General features: G+C 40.4%; 1 pseudogene; it reads right to left on the bottom strand.

Annotated features, from left to right (window-relative positions):
• Nucleotides 1-21,418: 21,418 nt before the first annotated feature.
• Nucleotides 21,419-21,495, bottom strand: LOC123250835 (annotated as a pseudogene).
• Nucleotides 21,496-21,987: the final 492 nt, after the last annotated feature.

The following is a 21,987-nucleotide window of genomic DNA, read 5'->3' as shown; positions in this document are numbered from 1 at the left end:
TAGGGGTAAAATGTCTATGCCCCCCCTTTCTCTACAAGAAAGAAAGCAAGAATCCCCCCCCCCCATCTTCACAGAACTGGTAGATAAATAGACCTTAAAGTCTCTTGGGAGCATGCAATCTTTTTTCAACATAATATATAACATGGTTTGTTAAGATTTAAAAACAACAATATTTTTAAAACGATAAACTTGCATCTAGCAAATACATTTGGCAATATATCTTGCCCCCTTCCCTACCTTGAAGTATTTTTTTGTTTAATACTTTATATAAAATTCAATTTAAATGTAGTAGAACACTATTCTGGGAGAAAAGAGTATATTTAAAAATTATAAATTGCCTTTGGATATCATTAGTGTGTAACCATACTTCTATAACTAGAGCCAAAGGAAAAAGCACGAGGGTACAAGTATAAGCTTAGTCATTTTGCCCAAGTCTGATGGCACCATTAACCTGTGAATCACTGAAAAATCATTTGATGCTACTTTGGCATACAGGTTTCTTTTGGCTTGGTAGACCAAACGTCTACAAACTATCCACGAAATAGTGAATACATGTAGATTCATAGAATTTGAACCTTGGTGTGACACCCACAGTTTATATATTTATCATTCAATTCCCACTATTAAGGTCTTTAGGGTTCCTTTAGTTGCAAATAAACCTCTAAAAGCTTCCCACATTATCACCCTAGGATTATATGAACAAGAAAGACCCTGACCTGAAAAAAAGCAGCTCATTACAAGGAAGGGTTCTGAAAAGGATTCGAGAATCATTGAGAAGTTTGTGCTGTTTTTTATAAAGAAAAGGAAAAGGGGGTGTAAGTCTTTTTAGTACCTAGGAAAATAGTTTAACTCCTAATTTTCCTCTATTTTTTCCACTTATCGTATAGAGTCCACTGAGATGAAATGCCCTGTTTTGTTTTGGGAAGGCTCTCATTCCAGCAGAAGGCATTGTTTGGGTTTAGCTGGAGGTTTCCATTTGTCTGCTCTCTGCAGGTGCTTCATCACAGATGGTCTGCAGTTCCCGTAGTGATTATTTCCAAGGGAGTAGCCATGTATCTTGTGAAATAGACAAACAGAACTGAAACTATAACTTGTCAACCAAACGCCTCTCGTACATTAAAAAGATGTGTGCAAGTTTTTCAGTCAAGAAATGTCTTAAGCTAGACACAGCCCAAAAAACAAAACACATTGTCCCTCCAAACAAATGGGTAACTCCAATAGAAAACAATGATAGGGTATTCATTTAGGTTGGCAAAAAGAGGTAATAGGCAAGAGCTAGTAATGCAAAAATTACTTTAGCCCAGTTGTACAGAAATTGGACCTTGCCAACCTATGTGAATCTGATAGGGACAACCTATAGAATGGCCCCATTAAGCTCGAGAGCAACATTTTTGAATGAGATTTAGAGGTGGACCATTTCCTGAAAGTCTCTGGTCTGTAACAAATCACTGGATTATAGCACCCCATTAATTGAGAGAAGCTTGCCAAATATTTCCTCTCATACATTTCTTTTTATTCACACAATAGCAGTTGAATAAATAATTTGCAAAGGAGCAATTTTATATCCTATATATAATGTAGATGATTTTTCAAATTGACCTGATCTGCTATAAAAGCATATTCATTTACTTAGGATCAGAAGCCATCCAGTACAATTCCCTGACATTTGATCTGTCCTGCACTTGGAATTACAGACTTAAACATAAAATTGCTGGTTTAAAGGGACTAGGTTCACTAGGGAAGTGAACCAATTTAAACTTAATTTTGCCTTTTTTAATTTGAGTGTTCAAATAGCCTCTCCCTAAAAGGATAATTTTCTAAGAAGTTTCATCTTATTGTAGATTTAGATCATCTTTTTGTAATGTGATAGCTATTTAGCATATAAGGTTCCAGCTTAGGATATTCTCTGAGCAGAGATTATTAATGTAGTAAAATGTTAATAGAAAAAATGTTATTAAATGCAGCCTTACCTGCTATTGAATACATTATCCTGTGAATTATGAAGCAGACTCTTTATTCACTAATCTGCCATCTTGCTTGGGGGGGTAGAGAGGGAGGTTATAAGTGTTAATTTAACCACAGGAGAGATTCCGCATAGATCCCTGAATACAATAGGAATGGATGATCTCTACGACCCCTTCCGGCTCCAAATCTATGATCCATGCAGAGCAGAATGCTTGCAAGATTTGCAAAATGTATTTTTTGTCCCTATACCCAAATAGGATGCTTTTGTTCATTAGAAGAAAATCTAAAAATAAAATTCTCATTTATATAAAGCTTTTAAAAGGCCCTTTAATTTCCCCTCCATTTTTTTTTTCTTCCACGAAGAGGCAATTTGTTAGGGCAGCATTTTGTGTGAGGTAGTTGCAGGTTAGATTCAGGACAAAACATTCCAAGACATAATGTACATTTTGCCTGTTTCCTCTGGCCTTGGTCCTAGTCAAGTGGCATCACCTGGCACTAGGCTTGCTTTGTTATTTCATTTTTTCTTTTTTTTTTAACCCTTAACTTCTGTGTATTGGCTCATAGGTAGAAGAGTGGCAAGGGTGGGCAATGGGGGTCAAGTGACTTGCCCAGGGTCACACAGCTGGGAAGTGTCTGAGGCCGGATTTGAATCTAGGACCTCCCATCTCTAGGCCTGACTCTCAATCCACTGAGCTACCCAGCTGCCCCCTTGCTTTGTTATTTTAAACTAGTTCTCTGCACTCTAAGGCTAGTTGCTGAGAGAGGGCTGTGCTGTATAGTCAAAGGGAATTTCCTCATCTGGAAGTTTCTAGGCAAATGAAATCACTAATCTAGCCCCTACCCCATTCCCATCCCTACACAAATCTAAGATCTAAGTGCAGTGGGAGAACTGAAGGTAAAATCCAGAGCTGCCGACCTCGAAGTTTTTTAGCTCAACTAATAGCAAGGCAGTGATCTTGGGCAATTCTGTGGGACTTGTGAGAAAGAACATCCACATCTAGAGAGAGAACTGTGGGAGCAGAAATGCAGAAGAAAACGTGATTTATCACTTATTTATCTGAAATGTGATTTCGGGTTTGGGTTTTAAAGGACTGCTCTTTTACAAAATATGGAAATGGGTTTGAGTGATAATATATACAACTCTGGGAGGGGGAGGGATAAAACGTGAATCGTTTAACTATGGGAAAGATTTAAAATTTTAAAAGTTATTCAGCTCACAAGTCATTCTGCATCTCAATAGATCTAAATGCCTTACAGATTAATATTCCAACCCTTCTGCCACCAACTCACAAAATATTTTTTTTCTGTTGTGTCCAACTCTTCATGACCCCATTTTTGGAGTTTTCTTGGCAAAAATACCGAAATGGTTTGCTGTTTCCTTCTCCAGCTTATTTTATAGATGATGAAACAGAGGCAAACAAGATTAAATGACTTGCTCAGGATCACACAGGAAGTGAATTCATATTTGAACTCAAGTCTTTCTGATTCCAGGTCTGGTCCTCTATCCACTGAGCCATCTAGCTGTCCCATTGCATTCATTTAGATCAATGGTTCCCAAACGTTTTTGGCCTACCGCCCCCTTTCCAGAAAAAATATTACTTAGTCCCCTGGAATTTAATTTTTTTTAATTTAATAGCAATTAATAGGAAAGATAAATGCGCCTGTGGCCATCACCGCTTCCCTGGATTGATGCAGCACCCACCAGGGGGCGGTGGCACCCACTTTGGGAATCACTGATTTAGATGGTACTATTGATCCAACATCAAGAAAGTATATAGCCTGTGATCTCATTATCATCAGTGGGGAATTGTGGTCTGCCTAAGTGAATTTTTCACATAATTAAAGCTATCTTAACCCTGTTAACACCAAAACTTACAATAATAAATAATTTTGGTAAAATATCGATTAAAATATATTGCATTGCTTCATATTGCAGATATGTGTATATATAATACATATAGTATATATGTGTAAAATATATTAAAAATTCAGAGTTATTAGGAAGTTTATTGGACTTCTCCAAAAACATGATGCTATTTTGGAAAAGCTATTGAAGTGTGTGCCTATTTGATAGTGAAAGAAAACACATAAAAATGATGGAAAGCAGAAACAAAACCAAGAAATGTCAAAGCAGGGCAGCTGGGTAGCTCAGTGGATTGAGAGTCAGGCCTAGAGACAGGAGGTCCTAGGTTCAACTCTGGCCTCAGACATTTCCCAGCTGTGTGACCCTGGGCAAGTCACTTGACCCCCATTGCCCACCCTTACCACTCTTCCGCCTTGGAGCCAATACACAGAAGTTAAGGGTTAAAAAAGAAAAAGAAGAAAGAAAAAGAAATGTCCAGCACTCGGAGGATTTGCCATTTCTCCTTTCCATCACTATCCTGGCTTTACTATTCCTATTCCCTTTTTATTGTCCGTTTCTAATCTGCTGAGAGCTGAGAAATCAGATAAAGCAAACTTGTTTATTTGTGTCAATGAGAGTAAAAGGGCCGAAAGTGCTGCCCCAGAGATTTCCCTTTTGTTTACATACTGGTTCTCTCGGTGTCCTGCATAGTTAAAGTTGCCGAGATAAGTAAGGTGTGCTGTATCTCCAATTGTTTTTCTAGTAATGAGGCTTTGCTTTGGGTGAGCCATCCACACCTCCTTGTGTGACCTGACTTGTGACGGCAGTGAGTCATTCACTAGATAAGGCTGGTGGAGGTCAAGGACCCAGTATCTAGTCGCTGGCCACGGTACAGAAGGAAATGAATGGGCTGTTTTGTTGGAGGAACGAAATCCCTGACTCTACCATCATTAACCCTGGCTGCTAACTAAATCAAAGCTCCCCCAGACTAAAGCCTGATAAATTAGGGTCTCTGACTTTATTGAAACCCTTTCCCACACTTAACAGATGCCAAAGTAACCAGCAATTGTGTGTGAAAGTCCCAGAACTAGGGAAAGCTCTTCAAATTTTCCATCCAATTCATAGTCTTCTCATGCCCCCCCCCATTATTTGGATTAGAATTCACCTGGTCATAGAACAGAAAGGTGCCTCGGAAGTCCGCTCTATTCATCTTCACATTTTACAGATGAGAAAACTGAGGCCGTGGGCGATTGAGTGATGTATTCGAAGTTCCACCAGTACGGCAGAATTTCACCTCTAGGCGCCAGGCTCCAGAACCAGCGCCCTTTACAAAGTACCACGTTGCCTCCGAGATGTCTACTGATCAGCCTTTGACAAAGGACATTGTTTGGCTTTCCTTCTTCCGTCCAGTTTGGTCCGAGTCGCGGTGGCTGCCAAGACCCCATCTGGACAAAGGCAGCTTCACTAGATAGTATATATGTAACCACAAGAAAACCTGAAGGATCGGAGGATGGGGTAGGCGAGGGGGGGATCTTTCTGTTATACAAACTGCTAATGAATGGCTTCCTAATTACTCCCAGCTCTTGCAGACTTGGGCGAGATGTGGATTTCAGATATGCCGTATTTAATTAATATCTCGCCGAGCCTTGTTAACGCATTGGGTCGGTTGCCGGGGCTCACATTCTCCCTGCTGCCATCGGGCTTGCTAAGCATGCCGGGTAACTGATGTGGGCATCCACAAGTCAGCCGTAGGAACTTATCTGCTTCTGAAGAAAGGTCAGAGGACCAAGCAAGCTTTTTTTTTTTTTAATTTTTTTTAAACCCTTAACTTCTATGTATTGGCTCATAGATGGAAGAGTGGGTGGGCAATGGGAGTCAAGTGACTTGCCCAGGGTCACACACACAAAAGCTGGACCTAGCAAGCTTTTGAAAGATCTCGGCCCCCCCCCGAACGTTCGCCTCTCCCAGCGTCGGCGGCAGCTCCACTAGAATGCTCAGCGCCGGGGCTGGGAAACACACAGCTTCGTTAAATAATTCGAGGTCTGGAGAAGTCAAAGGCTGTTTCCAGATGGTTCTCATAAAGAAAATCAAGGCAACTTCTAAGATTCATTTTTGCTTTTTCTATGTATCCCCAGCACTTAGCGCCGTGCCTGACACCTATGTAGATGCTTCATAAAATGTGCGTGGATCGATTGCTCAATGCAGATGGCTAGAGATAGAATCGCTCCCTGCTGTCCCCCTCCTGGTTCCATTTCGCCAAATAGATAACGTTAAGATGAATCCTTTGAAGGGCCAATAAGAAAGCGGAATTGAATGAAGTCGGGTAATATAATTGAGCAAGTCCTTCCTCATCTGCCACATAAGAAGGAGGAGGCTCCTGGACTTCATGCCTGCTAATGAACTAAAAGAAATATTTTTTAAGGAATAACTGGTGCATAGTGATAATAGTCCTTGTCCCCTTAAATGCCCCTATTTTCAAACTTTAGCATCTGAGCTGAGGACCAAATATTCCTATAATTCCATTTAGCAGTATGGAGGAAATCTGCAGAGCACCAAGCCATTCATATTAGTGAGATTCCTGAAGTAGAAAGGGAGACAACCCATGCATTATCTGGAAACGTAGGGTCTATTCCCAGTCATTTTATAGTCTTTATATTGCCTGAAATCATTGAGAAATGGCATTCCTAGACTCATATTATGTATGTATTGGGGAGGATTGAGTTCCAGTCTTCCTGCCTCTTTGAGCTGGCTCTCTTCACTACTAAGATGCAATTTCCTTGCCAGGAGCTGCCCAAGAAACAACAAAAATGAACAAACAAAACCAGCCCCTAAGAAATGGCATGACCTTGGGTCCATCTGCCTCTTTTCCTTCTTTAAAAAAAAAATCTAAAAACAGGAAATGCTTTATAGGTGAGTCTGTCGTAAAGTACAACTCTAAATGTACGCTGTTGTTCAGTCTTATCCAATTCTTTGACCCCAATAGGAGTTTTCTTGAAGAGTGGTTTATTTTTTTTCCCCCAGCTCATTTTACAGATGAAGAACTGAGACAAATAGAGTTAAGTGACTTGGCCAGGGTCACATATTATCATCCTCATTTTAAAATTAAGAAACGGAGGCAATCAGAGGTTAAGTGACTTGCCCAGGGTCTCACAGTAAGAAATTTTAACTCATGAAGCTGGGTTTTCCTGAGTCCAAGTCTAGCACTTTATCCACTGCACTAAGGCTTATACATGGCAGACAAAATACCAAGCTGCGATTGAGGAGACATTTTCCATCTGGGAGTTCCCTACATCAGTGAAATTACAAATCAAATCTCTGTCCTAAAATGATGTGTGGTGATTTCTGTTTAAGAAAGCAATATGACCTTTTGCGAGATATATGGAAACTTCATTTTGGTGGAAAAGTTCACTCCCCAGCCAGGGTCAGATGCACGGGGCTTGGTGTTTTTAGGGGAAATGGGTAGAAAAGAAGGGTCGGGCTCCAATAAGAACTTAAGCTCGAATAGGAACTCCAATGTGAACTTAAGCAACTGCCTCGGGAAGCCCAATCTTTATTAAAAGTCTCGTCTTGGTAAACAAGGGAAAGTTCGAAAGTATTAGTGTAAAGTTAATTGGTTTAGATTAAAATCGGCACTGCTTGGCTAGAATTTCCACAGCTAGTTTCAAATGCTCTGGTGCAGGGGGAGGATCCAGTTAATTGCTTCTCTGAAACTAGCCCTTAGGGCATCTGATTCAAGCAAACAGGCTTTTTTTTTTTTTTTAAACATTTTGCTAGTGAAAGAGAAAAGGTTAAATGTTCCGGTGTTGGGGGGCCATGGTACCAGAGGACCCTAATGTTTCTCTTCTCCGCGTCCTTCTGGCAGCTTCCCACCTCCGATCGGATGGAACCCAAAGGTGACGTTAGTCACTTGGCTTCCAGAACACTTAGATTTGTTCCACTCTGCTTTGCATTTCAATCCAGATGTCAACCGAGGCTCTAAGGGATCTGACCCTAGAGGTGTGCCCTGGAGAAGGCAAGAAAGGGAGATTTGGCAGGAGGCGTAGGCGAGCTAGGCAGCTGCCTTAGGGCACAACACTCGGTGGAGAGCAACACTTTTAAAGATTACTTTTTATACATACTCATCCTTTTAATAGCAAAGAATTTCATTCTCTATGACATAAAGACATGACAAGAGCTGTTTGCATGTTGTCTCCCCATTAAACTGTGATCTTTCCAAGAGCAGAGCCTGTTTTTTTGCCTCCAGACACATAGTAGGGCTAATGTACCTTAAGGACTATTTTCAAAGAAAATGAATGGGATTCACCTTTCATAATCATAACATTTATATAGCACTTTACAAATATTAGATCGGTCGATGCCCCCAACAACCTTCTGAGGTAGGTACAAACTTTATCCCTAATTTTGTAGATGAGAAAACAGAAGCAGATAGATTTGCCCCAAATCATACAGCTAGGAAGAGGCTGAGGTAGAATTTGAACTCAGGTCTTCCTCCGCAGGGCTCGGTTGCTGTCTCTAGGTAAAGCATCGAGGTCCTTATCCTTTTGAGTAAGAGTTAGGCTGCTCACCTCTGAAGTCCTTTCCAATCCTTATTCTATGAGTCACTCTGCACTGCTCTGCTCACAGTCGCTTCGGGAGTTCCAAGGACGATACATCATCCTCCAGGAATGCAGTCCTGGGAGTCAGAAGAAAGGGGGACACAGAGATCTCCGGAGTGAGATAAAAGCCCCACATCACCTCGACTGATGACTGGCTCCACAATCAGACCAAGAAGCCAATGAAATGAAGTGCATATAAAAGAAGGTTTATGGAAGAGAACCAGTAAAGCTACCGACAGCCCTCTCAGTGCCTTGTGAAAAAGAGTCCAGCTTTTCCAGTCCCTCCCTAAGCCCATGCCGCCCTACTTCTTCAACCTGACCAGCCTCTGATGCAACCAAGTAGCTCCAGCCAGGTCTGGCTCCTCAGTGCCCCACAACCATGCCGCGTCCTTTTCTGTCTCTGCGACTGTATTTTGTTCCCCTCTTGGCAGGCTCTTCCTTCCCTCCGAACTGGATCCTCCCCATTTTCCCTTCACCTTTCCTTATCTTCAAGGGCCATCTCAAGTCTAACCACTTCAGTCAAGCCTTCTCCAGCTACTCCTGTTCCCTTTGATCATGCCCTTCTCTCAGTGTCTCTAGTCCTTCACACTGGCATGTTCCCTTGTGAGAAATAGACTTAGACACACATATATGTGTGAGTATATAGACATACGTCTACAGGGAAGGTATCCTAGCGATGTGGTCCTGTGCAAATCACTTAGAACTCTCATTGACCCTCTCTCCAAGACTGTCAAGAGGCTTCCTTTGGAGCATTCCCACGTTGTTCAATATGGAGGCGCTCTGCCTCCTCCCCTTTTACATGGACTTCCTTTGATTGGCCGCCTGGCTGCAACTTTAAACCAGAGAGGCTGCGGGCATCTGTTGCTCTCTTTCTGGCAGGTGCCCTTTGGGGAGTCCTCTTTCATGCAATTTAGCATGGGTGCCACGAACTGAACAGGTGAGAAGGGAAGCTTCTTTCCCCTGCTGCTCCTTTTCACTCCAGCTTGAAGAAAGGGGTCTGCAGGTGCTCGCTTCCGTTCTTCCTCATTTGTCTTAGTTTTAGGATCCAGCAGTAATTCCCTAGTGGAGCAGGAATTCAAGCCAAGGTGACCGTGGAGCAGGATTCTGGGTGAGGTGTCATAGCCAGTCAGCCTAGCAGGGAAGGTCGAAGAAGCTGGGGTGCCTGGGGCTCAACCCCAAGGAAGTTCTGGAACTTATTTGTGACTACGTTCTATAAGAACCAAGCTAAGGAAAAAATATTCTTAATCAATTAATTAATTATTTTTTTAAAAAAAGAACCAAGCTAAACTATGTACCCATCTCTTCTTTGGTACAAAAGGGAGGAGGGAATCATACCTCCTGAACATTAGAGGAGCATGTTTACATATTGATTATGCCTTTGTAAAAGCTAATCCAACTGTTCAGTGACTGAATGGAACTGGGTGTAGAGGACCATCTCTGTAATTGAGGGACACCATTGGTAGGGGTTAGACTGCAATGGTTGGCAACCTTTTTGGCCCTGAGAGCCATAAACGCCTGCGGAAGGAGGAGGATGGAAGCAGAAGGTAGAATATGGGGCAGGGGCTGAAGGGCCCCCTGGGGCACATCCTGGGGCTCTGCCCAGACTGGCCAGTTGGGAGGTGGAGCCAGATATGGATCGAGAGCCATGCATTGCCACCCCTGGTTTAGAGCCATTGGCAGAGAGTCAAGATACTCCAACTCCCTTAAGGATATCAGAGAACCCTAGGGAGGGGAGTGAATATTTTATTTACCCAGTCTTCCAGCCTCTCTATGTGTGCACTTATGTACATATGTATGTGTATGTTATGTTTGATGCTAATTGCCCTGGCTCATATATATGTGTATAAAATTCTATGTATACATAAACATATACATGTTAAACACACATGTTGTATATAATATTGTTACATCAATGGAGGAACTTTCCCTACTTCATCATGAGCTCCCTTATCCTCTAGACTAAAAAAATGGATGCAGAGAGAATAAAAATGTGTTTATGACCTCAACTAATCATTTAACCTCTCAATGCCAAAGCAATTTTCTAAGAGTTAACTCTTAAGTTACAGGCAAATGCTGTGCTGAAAAAAGAGGGGGAGTTTTAGTCAATAGTTGGTCAACATTCAATGAGCATTTAAGTACTGTTATAGGCAAATATAAATATGGGTAGAAAAAATATATATAGCAATGCACAGGCAGCAGGAGACAAGATCTTTGTTGGGAGCATGGACATTCTCTGTAGAATACAGCATGAGCTGGAAGAGTTGGTTGTTGGGAACTGCCAAGTGCAGAAGCAAGTAGCTTGGCTGCTGGGATCCTGTTATCTGTTTTGTATCCTGAACCTTGGAGATCTTGGGTTAACATCTAGCAAGTACCTAGACTGAGGAAGAACAAGTCACTGTGATTGGGTAGACCAATTACAGGGTGCCTCTAACCTCAGTTTTTGGATTATATATTGGATTATGTATATATATAGTTAACAATATTATATACAACATAGCTGACCAAGGATTTATCCAGTTACCTGTATCATCATGAATTCAGTTTGTAGCATCATCTCCAGGAGTGTAAGAAATCCCCTTTGTCTCCATAGCCCACTGCAGCCACTCCTGTTTCCAGCCAGACTGTCTGTGCTAGAGTCAATGAAGTCAGTTCCTTCTAACTGACAATTGGCTGAGCCCTTCAGTATTAAATTAGTCTTCCTTCCTTCCCTACCTTTATTAAACTATTTTTGTTACTTCCTGTTTGTTTCCTTCTCCACAACCAAAAAGGAGTCACTATCTATGTAGTTTAGCCCTTGGCTTAAGTTAGGAAGACTGTTGGTTTCAACTGTCATTTTCAGTCCTGTCACCACTCATTTCCCAGCACTGTCCTATATTTGTGGGGAGTGGGGGTGATTCCCTTATGTATTTGTGTGTTGGCAGTTAACCTAATCACCCCATCACTCCCTTTGGGCCCTGACAGTCTGTATATTTATTTATTATATTTTATTTCTTTCTTTCAGTACTTACTATGTGTCAGGCACTGAAAGAAAGGTGAAGTAGGGGCAGCTGGGAAGCTCAGTGGATTGAGAGCCAGACCTAGAGACAGGAGGTCCTAGGTTCAAATCTGCCCTCAGACATTTCCCAGCTGGGCAAGTCACTTAACCTCCATTGCCTAGCCCTTACCATACTTATGCCTTGGAACCAATACACATATTGATTCCAAGACAGAAGGTAAGGGTTATTAAAAAAAAAAAAACAAAAAAGGTGAAGTCCCTACTTACCAGGAGCTCACAGTGTAATGGGGGAGAGGCAGAGAAACAACATAAAAGGATTATATACAAATAATTATAGATGGGGCAAATTGAAAATCTAAGGAGGGAAAGCATTAACATTAAGGGGGCAAGAGATCAGAAATGATTTCTTGTAGAAGGGAGGATTTTAGCTGGGAGTTGAAGAAATTCAAGGAATCCTGGAGGAGAAACAAGAAGAAAGGAATTCCAGGCATGAAGGACAGCCGGTAAAAATTGATGCCATCAAGAGATGCAGTGTCCAGCTCAAGAAACATGAAAGAGATCCGTATCACTAGATCATAGAGTATATGGAAAGGAATAAAATGTAAAAAGCCTGGAAAGATAGAAAGCCCCAAACAGAGGACTTTATATTTGATCCTGAAGGTAAAAAGAAGCCACTAGTGAGTTTCCTCTCCAGGAAATTCTCAAAACCAATGAAAGTGGAGGTCTGGTCCAAATAAAAACTTTACATTTATGTACAGACCTAAGTAAATAAATATATAAAAAGAATACAATTTTAGATATATGAATATGTATATTTTTAACTCTCCAATGAGGGGCTATTGGTTGCCTAATGGCTAGGAGACTGTCCTTAGACTCAGGAAGACCTGGGTTCAAGTACAGCCCCTAACAAATACTAGTGTAAGATCATGGATAAGTCACTTAATTTCTCAGTGCCCAGGACAGCTCTTTTTTTTTGTTTTTTGTTTTTGTTTGTTTTTTTAACCCTTAACTTCTGTGTATTGGCTCCTTAGTGGAAGGTGGTAAGAGAATGAGGTGGTCCCTGCCTGGTGGTTTTAAAGATGCAGTCTGGGTCAGCCCTGAAGCCAGGGGAAAGGGGCTGCTCCTGCCTGCATGGTTAGGGAGCACAGGAGGTTTTCTCCCAGAAGGAAGTCCTTGCCAGCTCTTATATGGCTGCCTCCACCCTGGGTGATCTGGCTAGTTGGCAAAACCCTGTTACCTAAAAATGAGGGGGTTGGACTAGAGATCTGGAAACCCCTTTCCTGCTCCAGGAACCCCTTTCCAGCACCTCTGGAACGTGGCTGTTCGCACTAAGAAAGACAAAGAAATCAAACTGGAGCAGGCAAGAACTAGACTTGTGACAGCTGGATAATTTGGGGTTAAGGCAAGTCACAACCCTGTTGGCCTCAGTTTCCTCATCTGGAAATGAGCTGGAGAAGGAAATGGTAAACTACTACAGTGTCTTTGCCAAAAAAAAAAAACCAACAAAAAACAAAAAACCCAACTAGAGTCATGACTATGAAATGTACGGCAGCCCAAATTCCTTTGTAAACTACCATATAACTTCCCTTTCTCATCCCATAAATTCTTGCCATCATCCCTATTCTATACTTTCGGGCTAGTAAGTGCCAAAGGTGGGATTTGCACCTAGGTCTCTCTTGAAGCCTGATCTAGTACTTTTTGCACCATACTAAGGCCATAGCTGGAGTTTTTCTAGCTTGGTAAAAGGTGACAAGATTTTCGTTCTTCAGGACTGGCCTTCGAGTACCCAGGAGAACCTCCACCCGGCATGCCATGAGGCATTGGGTAAAGAAGGCTTTAAATAGAGGAATAATTATAGGTCATATTTATATAATGCTTTAATGTTTATAAAGTCCTTTCCTCACAACAACTCTATTAGGTAAGTAGAGTGTGCAGGTGGAAAATTTGTCACACCTGAACTACATTCCCAGAATCCTTTTAAATTACGTCCTCATTTGACATACAAGGGCTTGGGAGATAAATTTGGCTGAGACTTATACTGTGGGACTCTTTTAAAAAAACCCATTTATATATTTAACTCCAAAGCCCCTATACGTCAAATGAGGATATAACTTAAAAGGATTCTGGGAATGTAGCTCAGATGTGGCAAATTTCCCACCTGCACAAGAGCAAGAATTTGTATTCCCATTTTTGACAGATAAATTAAGCCTTAGAAGTTAGAAGACTTGACCAAGGTCAAGCAATTGGTGAGTAGAAAATCTTGGATTCAAACTCAGATCCTCTTTACTAAATTTAGTATTTTTCACACTATACCATAGTGGAAGCTAAAAAAAAATACTAGCTTTCTTTATCACATGATAATGGATAGCAAGTTGGCGTCAAGCAGGCCCAGGTTTAAATCTCATCTCTAGATATATGACCATGAGCATTTCACTTCATTTTTTAAAAAAATCTAGACAAGCATCAGTTCCTAAGCAGAAGAACAATAAGGGCTAGGCAACTGGGATTAAGTGATTTGCCCATGGTCATATTTGAACCCAGGTCCTCCTGACTTCAGAGCTGGCATTCTCTCCACTGAGCCACCTACCTGCCTCAAGTCATTTAATCTCTATGTGCCTCAGTTCCCTCATCTGTAAACCAAGGATAATAATACCTTTAATTAACCACCTTCCAGAGGAAAGGCGGTGGATTCCATAAAGTGCTCTGCAAACTCAACAGTGGTATAAAAATGTCAGCCATTCTTATTCCACAGAATTTTCTCTTCTGACAGCCCATATGCTATTCTCTCCCCAGGCCATAACTAAGCAACACCTAGCTGGAAACCAGACACCTGTGGGTGCTGCAGGAGGACTTCACACTGGAAGTGGACTTCAGGGCTCTCTGGGCAGCTCTCCCAATCACAGTCTCTCCTGCACAGGTGGTGCAAACTTCAGTCCTGCTGGCAGCACTTCTGCCTGCCGTGGGAGGGAGGAAGCGGAGACCAGCTGCAGCATCTTTTTCTATTTTTAGCCTCCTTCCCCAGGGAACGTGGCCTTTCAGGATTTTCCAGTTCTTTTTCTAAGCAAAGTAAATCTAGGGAACTCCCTCCCTCCTTCCCCACATTGTTCATTTCAACATGAGGGCACCTTCCTTAAAGAAAACGTGATGTGTCCGTTTCTGGCTTGTAAACTCTGACTTTACAAGCATTTCATCTCCTTCCAAAACAAAACAAAACAAAAACAAAAAAAAACCAAACTTCAGTTTAGAAGGATTCTTTGAGAAGGATTCTTCTTAAGTTCCTACTATGTGCCGGCCACTATGTTAAGTCCTCAGAATACAAAGAAAGACTAAAAGTATTCCCTGTTCTCAAGATGCTGCCAGTCTAATGGGGAGACAGTATATAAACAATAGTGTATGTGTAAGAGAAGTTAGAAATAATCCACAGAGGTAGGGCAGTGAGGTGGCTCCCTGGATAAAGAGCCAGGCAAGAAGTTGGGAGGACCTAGGTTCAAATCTGACACTTCCTAGCTGTGTGACCCTGGGCAAATCATTTAGCCCCCCATTTGTCTAGAACTTGCCTTTCTGTCTTAGAGTTGTTACTAAGACAGAAAGTCGGGGTTAAAAAAGTAAAATCAACAGAGGCACTTGAATTAAGAAGCCTTTTCTACAAGAAAGGCTTGCTATAGGAGGTGGGATGTTAGCTAGGACTGAAGGAAGCCAGGAGAGTTGGAAGATGGAGATGAGGAAAGAGCATACCAGGCACAGGGGACAGCTAATGAAATGACCCACTTGGGAGATGGAGTGTCTTGTTTGGGGGACAAGAAGGATAGCAGCAGCAGTAGACTGAAGAGTATATGGGGGCAGGGGTAGCTGGGTGGCTCAGTGGATTGAGAGCCAAGCTAGAGATGGAAGGTCCTGGGATCAAATCTGGCTTCAGACACTTCCCAGCTGTGTGACCCTGGGCAAGTCACTTTTCCCCCCATTGCCCACCCTTACCACTCTTCTGCCTTGGAACCAAAACACAGTATTGATTCTAAGACAGAAGGTAAGGGTTTGGGTTTTTTTTTTAAGAGTTTATGAGGGAAGGAAGGGAATTCGTAATAAGACTGGAAAAGGGTCAGAAGGAGCTGTTACGAAGGGTTTTGAATGACAAACAGATCTTAGCATCAGTTGCAATCCTTGTCTACACTGCTCAAAAAAGTCCTAAGGGAGTTCATCTATAATAGCGAGGCAGTCAAGGGAATGGAATGAGGATTGGACTTACAGTCAGAACAAACAGATTCAGATCCTTATTGTTTAAGTGTGGGCAAGTCACTCTTTTCATCATCTGAAACCAAGGGCTCGACTCCATGTATGTCTCAATTCAGAAGGAAAAAAAAATCAATGAAATAAAATACGACATCTTAAAGCCCTTTCCCTCTTTAAGTTTCTATGATTGTAACCCTGATACAACTGGGCATTGGTAGGCTAAGATATGCTTCAAGAGTAGCTGAAGCATCCAGAGTACCTCTGAATTTGAGATCTTTAACCTGGGGTCAATGAACTTGCTTTTAACAACACTTTGGTCACTAAATTTCAGTATAATTGGCTTCTTTTGTAGTCCTCATTGTCTTGTTTTGTACATTTAAAAACATCATTCTGAGAGAAGATCCATAAGCTGCAGCAGATTATCAAAGGACAAAAAGGGGGAAGTACCCTTGGTCTAAATGATGAGAGGTTAAACACCTCTGCTGAGTAAGGTTCCTAGGAAGTTAGAAGCATCCTAGCAACCTAACAACAAACATCTTTGGCCTATTTTGCTGCTACCTTATTAATTTCCAATTATAACTAATTATAATTACATTCATGTGTTCCATAGAAATAGAACTATATAAAATGCTTTACGTCATTATTGATTAGAGAAAGGCATATCCCCAAAAAAACCCAACTCTGATATCATCTCACACCTATCAAAATGGCTCAGATGAGAAAAATGAGGACATTAATACACGGTTGGTGGAATGGTGAACTAATCTAATCACTTTGGAGAACAATATGGAGTTATACACAAGGAGTTACAAACTTTTGGACCCAGCAATACCACTATTAGATTTATTTCTTAAGATGATCAGGGGAAAAGGAAAAGAATCGATATGTTCTAAAATATTTGCTAGCAGCTCTCTTTGTAGAGGCAAAGAACTGGAAATTGAAGGGATGTCCATCAATTGGGAAATGGCTAAACAAGTTGTGACATGTGATTGTCATGGAAAACTACTGCACTGTATGAAGAACGGATTAATTGAAAAATGGAAAGACCTACATAAAGTTATGAAGAGTAAAACAAGCAGAATCAACAGAACATTATATTCAGCAACAGAAATATTGTTTGAAGAATGACTTGTGTATGTTCATCTCCAGAGAAAGAACTGATAAATGAAAACAAACAAGACATAATTATATCTTTTTTGTTAAATGTTGCCTTCTCTTAATGAGGGGAGGGGAGGAATGGAGGAAGTTACCCGAGTATTTCAATGTAACAAATAAACAAATACATTTAGATTTTTTTTTAAATTCAATTATCTCAATATCTAAAGTCAAACTCTCAGGTGCCCATTATCTATCTTCATCCTTCTCTCATTGGTTTTTACCTCAGGACACCTCTAGATGTGATAGAATTTGGAGATTGAACATAAAGGTTGAAGGAGAAGAAAGAAACAAAGATGACTCCAAAGTTTCAAGCCAGGGAGCCTGGAACAATGGATTTTTTTTTTTTGACAAAGGAGAGAGCTGGGAAAGAGAATTGGTTCTGAAAGCAGGGGTGAGGAGTGGAGAAGATGGTTGAATTTCATATGTATATAACTTAAAGTGAAAATAGACCATCCAAGTGAAGTTGTCTCGTAGGTAGTTGGAAATAAGCCGTTAAAAACAATCAGGACCAAGTATTTGTGTATCCTAGCCAAGATTTGAAAATTGAGTTTTCAGTGTATTTACACATTGTGTTGGGGTGTTTATGGTATTCCCTCTGGGGTGAGAGCTTTTTCAAGGCTGCTTATCTCCCTTGGTGTCTACCTTTCCCCTACTTCTCTCGCTTGTGGTTCCAAAAAGCTGTAGCATGTTCAGCAAACATACCCTGATAAACGATCTTGGCAGGCATCATTGGTTGGTCAGAAATCATTAGTTCTACATCAAAGAATCCATCCATCCTTTACCAGTCATCTTGACTTTTGTCTAGCCAATGGACTTTGAAGTCCCTGGAAGAGACAGTGAGGCTGATAACTTTATGCATCTCTGACTTACTTAACTCTAATTCATTCATGAGTCAGAACATCATCCGTGATATCACCGGTCCACTTTGAAATGAACGGCAAATGATACATTGTGTTCATGAGCAATTTGACTGATTATAAAATAAATATGTGCCATGGAGAATAGGATATCTTGACAATCAGAATAAATGTGGGTATACCACATATACACATATACATATATTTTGGTTATGCCTACCTTTATCTATATGACCATTCTCTTTTTTATTTTCTTTTAAGTCCTTACCTTCTGTCTTAGAATTGATATCAAGTATTGGTTCCAAGGCAGAAGAGTAGTAAGGGCTAGACAATTTGGGTTAAATGATTTGTCCAGGGTCACACAGCTAAGAAATGGCGGAAGCCAGATTTGAACCTAAGTCCTCTCAACTTCAGGACTGGCACCCTATCCACTGAGCCACCTAGCTGCCCCTAAATCAGAGTTTATTTGAGGCAAAACTATATAATATGGCATTTAAAAAACTAAGGCCACCATTAGTTGAATTGAGAAGTACAGGACCCATGAATAGCAGAGTCTGGTCACACTCTGCATTGTAGCAGACCAGATCTATAGTATTTCTGTTCATCTCTGACTACCACATTCTGTGGGAAAAAAATGGGAATCCGAAAAGAGTCCAAAGAAAGATAATGAAGAGATTGAGGAGCCTTGATTTCATGCTACATGAGTGAGCATTAGTTAAAGGAACTTGGAGGTTTAAAGGTCAGTTTTCATTATCATCATCATCGTCATCGTTGTCATCATCATCATCATCATCATCATCATCATCATTATCCTGGTGAAGGAAAGATGGGAGAGGGGGGATGATAACTGTTAAATTCAATTTTTTAAAAAGCTATATAAAAATAGAGACCCATCGTTTCATGTTCAATCCTCTTTTTTTGGTTCATTTTTTTTTATAAAGCCATACCTTCCATCTTAGTTTGTGTCTTGGTTCCAAGGCAAAAGAATGATAAGGGTTAAGCAATAGGGATCAAATGACTTGCCCAGGATCACAGCTAGGAAGTATCCAAGGCCATATTTGAAACCAGGACCTGCCATCTCTAGACTCAGCTCTCAGTCCACTAAGCCACCTAGCTGTCCCTTCTGGCAATTTTTAAATATAGAAATGTTCATATTTGTTGATTTTAATCAAGTACATAATACACATTAAAAAATAGAATTAGTACTTACCCTTTTTCCTTTAGAGACCTCATCAGTCATAATCTCATATATCTCCTAAGGAAGTTTCATCAAAGGAAACTTCATCAAACAAACTCTATCAGTAAACTAAATCAGGTTACAGATTGAACTACATTTAGAAGGTTGACAAATAGGCTGAATGAGGAGGGTTTACATGTCACCAAGGAATCAGGGATAGCTGAGATTCTTCCTCTGGCTTCTTATCTAAGGAATGTTTAAGGTTCTAAGGAAATTTTCACATCCTCTGGGGCAGGTTTGACTGGGTAAGGTTAATATTAAGACAGACTTTTAGTTAACCAAATTTTGCAGGAGGAAATGACCCTGAATCCCAAACAAGAAAAGAAAAAGAAAAAACCCCATAACAGTATAACACGGGGGTCTCAAAGCTCTCTGTTTCCATCTAACTATTGTACATATCTAGTTGGATGACTGATTATTCTCTCAAACTCAATGTTTCCATCTTGTTCTCCACCTATTCAAATCAATCTATCGACAATCATTTATTAAGAACATGTATGTGTCAGACACTTTACTAAGAGTTGGAGATTAATGGGCAAAAAAAAATAAACTGCCCACAAGAAACTTACATTCTATTCCAACTATCTTTGAAGGTCTACCTTATACCTCCATGAAGCCTTTCCTGATCACAGAATTTGGCATGAGTTGGAAGGGACCTCAGGGGCCAACCCTTCTTTCTAATACTTACATGAAATGAATCCACACTAAAACATTCAATGTTGTGTTGTTAACCAGGGTGGGGGCGACTGTAAGAAATAATTTAATCCATAAAATTTAATTAGATGAGATTGTTTTGGTTACTAAATTTTGGCCACCAACATCTGAAAAAAGGAACAGTCTCTTACTTCCTAAAGACTCCTGTAACACTTTCAATTAGTAACTTATAATTTAGCACTTAATTTATTATTGTCTTATGTTGGCTATTCATTTGGTCATGTATTGTTTTTCTTGTCTTCTGGTTAGATTACAATATCTCTGAGAAGCAGAATCACATTTAACCTTTCTCTGGTATCCTCTAGCATCTCAGGTGGTGGGTGGTAGGTAGATAGTTAGTTCTCAATTAGTACTGATAGTGATTTACTCTTTCTTTTCTGTTATGGTTTACTTTGGTGGGGAACAAAGATCATCTCAAAGATGGTCCTCAATTCAATTTACCCCTGTAAAATAATCTCACTGGGAATTAAGTGGCTCTAAAGAATGTTTGTTTCTAAGTAAATTTTCACATCCTATGGGACAGGTTTCGATCAGGTGAGGTTAATATTAAAACAGACTTTTAGTTAACTAAATTTTGCAATAGGAATGGCCCTGAGTCCCAAATCATAATAAATAAATAAATGAATGAATGTTCCCATAACACTCTACTGTGGAGAAAATTGGCATACTAAATTTGATGACACCAATAGAGGGAAGAATAAAATGCATCCACCCCAGAAGTGAAAGCATAGTTACTGCCATAAGGCAAACATGCCTTGTGCCAGGGGTTATCTTAGATAGTATGGTGTAAAAATTAAAATTGGTTTCGGGAATCTTTATATTCCAACTAGGAAGTCCCTGTATTATACCAGGGGAGCCATTTTCCTAGAGAGCTCAGTTATAAAGAAAAACACATTTTTCTTTGGCATGTTGGTCCCCATTCATTATGCTACTAGGCATTTTTTCTTAATTAAACAAGAGAGAGTTGCTTATTTTGGGCCTCTTGGCCATCTGGCTCTTGTTTTGTAAGAGGTGGATATGGTGATAAAGGTGTTGAGTGGGAGAGAGTATGCGGATCTGTAATTTTTCATGCCTTATTTGGCCCGAGCATGCAGCATTCAGAGATCCTGGGGTGGAGATCCACTCAACCTTAAGAGATGTTCAGACTGGGGCAAGCAGACTGGACTGCTGATGTCTATTTATTCTTGACTAAAATGTGAAGCTTTAGGGAGTTCAAAATATTATGCTGAGCAGAACAGTTCTAGGACAAGGTTTTCTGCCTCACTTGATGAAAATGTCACTCGATGAATTCCTTACCACCACATTCTTTGCTATTCTCACCTCCTTCTCCATTGCAAACCTTAGATCACTACAGAAACAAGTTATTAATATTTTATTATATTTCAGCATCTTCTTTTCTCCTCCTATTCTCATACTTCCCATTTCTTTACCTTTTCTTCTTCTTTTTGTTTCCCTTTCTCTTTTCTTTCTTCTTTATCTATGTTAGTCTTTCTTCATCTCTTCTTCCCTGCATTGCTCTCCCTCCTTCACTCTCTTTCCCTACTTCTCTTTCTCCTTTTCCCATTCTCTCTCTCTCTTATCTTTTTTCTTTCCTTTCATTCCCTTGCCAAGACAGAAATGTTCACATTTACTTGTATTCGTATTTTGTTCTTCATAGGTTTTCCATCTTTTCTTGCTTAACAAAGTTCATTTTTATTTGCTAAGGTAAATATTACTTATACAGTCCTTATATTTCTACTTTCCAAAATAGTTTTATAATAGTTTGTATATGTGACTTTTAGTCTATTATAACAATATTTCTTCCATATCACATTATGTATGGGTGCAAAAGGGTCCTTGCCATGTAGGTTCTTGAATCAGTCTTCATACTACACTTGATCTTAGCCAAAAGGCCGAGAAGTGATAATCTGTCTTCCTAAAAGCAACTTCTTTCAGGGTTTCAGCTGATCTCTGACGTATCTCAGCAATGTAGATGCATCCTCTAAGGACATAGATCATAGCAGAGATAACTTCATCCTATAATACCCTTGCCCACATCCTCCCCCAAATCCTCCATAAGAAATTCATCTCATGCTGAGGACCTTCCTCTAGATCTCCTTGACATTTCATAAACACCTCTGGAAAACACAAGCTGTCTACCCATCATCTTTCCCTGTTGCCATATGACTGATCTACTTCCCTTTTGGGCCATATAGCTCTCCAATGGCATCTTCTCTCCCATTTGTCTTATATAATTCATTGTTGGTAATATGATGAAACTAGCTCATGCCCATTGTGTACTTTTCCATCATCTTTTAGGGGATCTACAATTATAAATGTTTGAATGTTGCATTCCTTAAGATTACTAATGAGTCTTTTTATTCAAAGATATTTTTCCCAATCACATGTAATAACAA

This window comes from Gracilinanus agilis, chromosome 5, assembly GCF_016433145.1.
Source record: "Gracilinanus agilis isolate LMUSP501 chromosome 5, AgileGrace, whole genome shotgun sequence".
Classification (NCBI taxonomy): domain Eukaryota; kingdom Metazoa; phylum Chordata; class Mammalia; order Didelphimorphia; family Didelphidae; genus Gracilinanus; species Gracilinanus agilis.
This window is presented reverse-complemented; position numbering and strand designations above follow the sequence as displayed.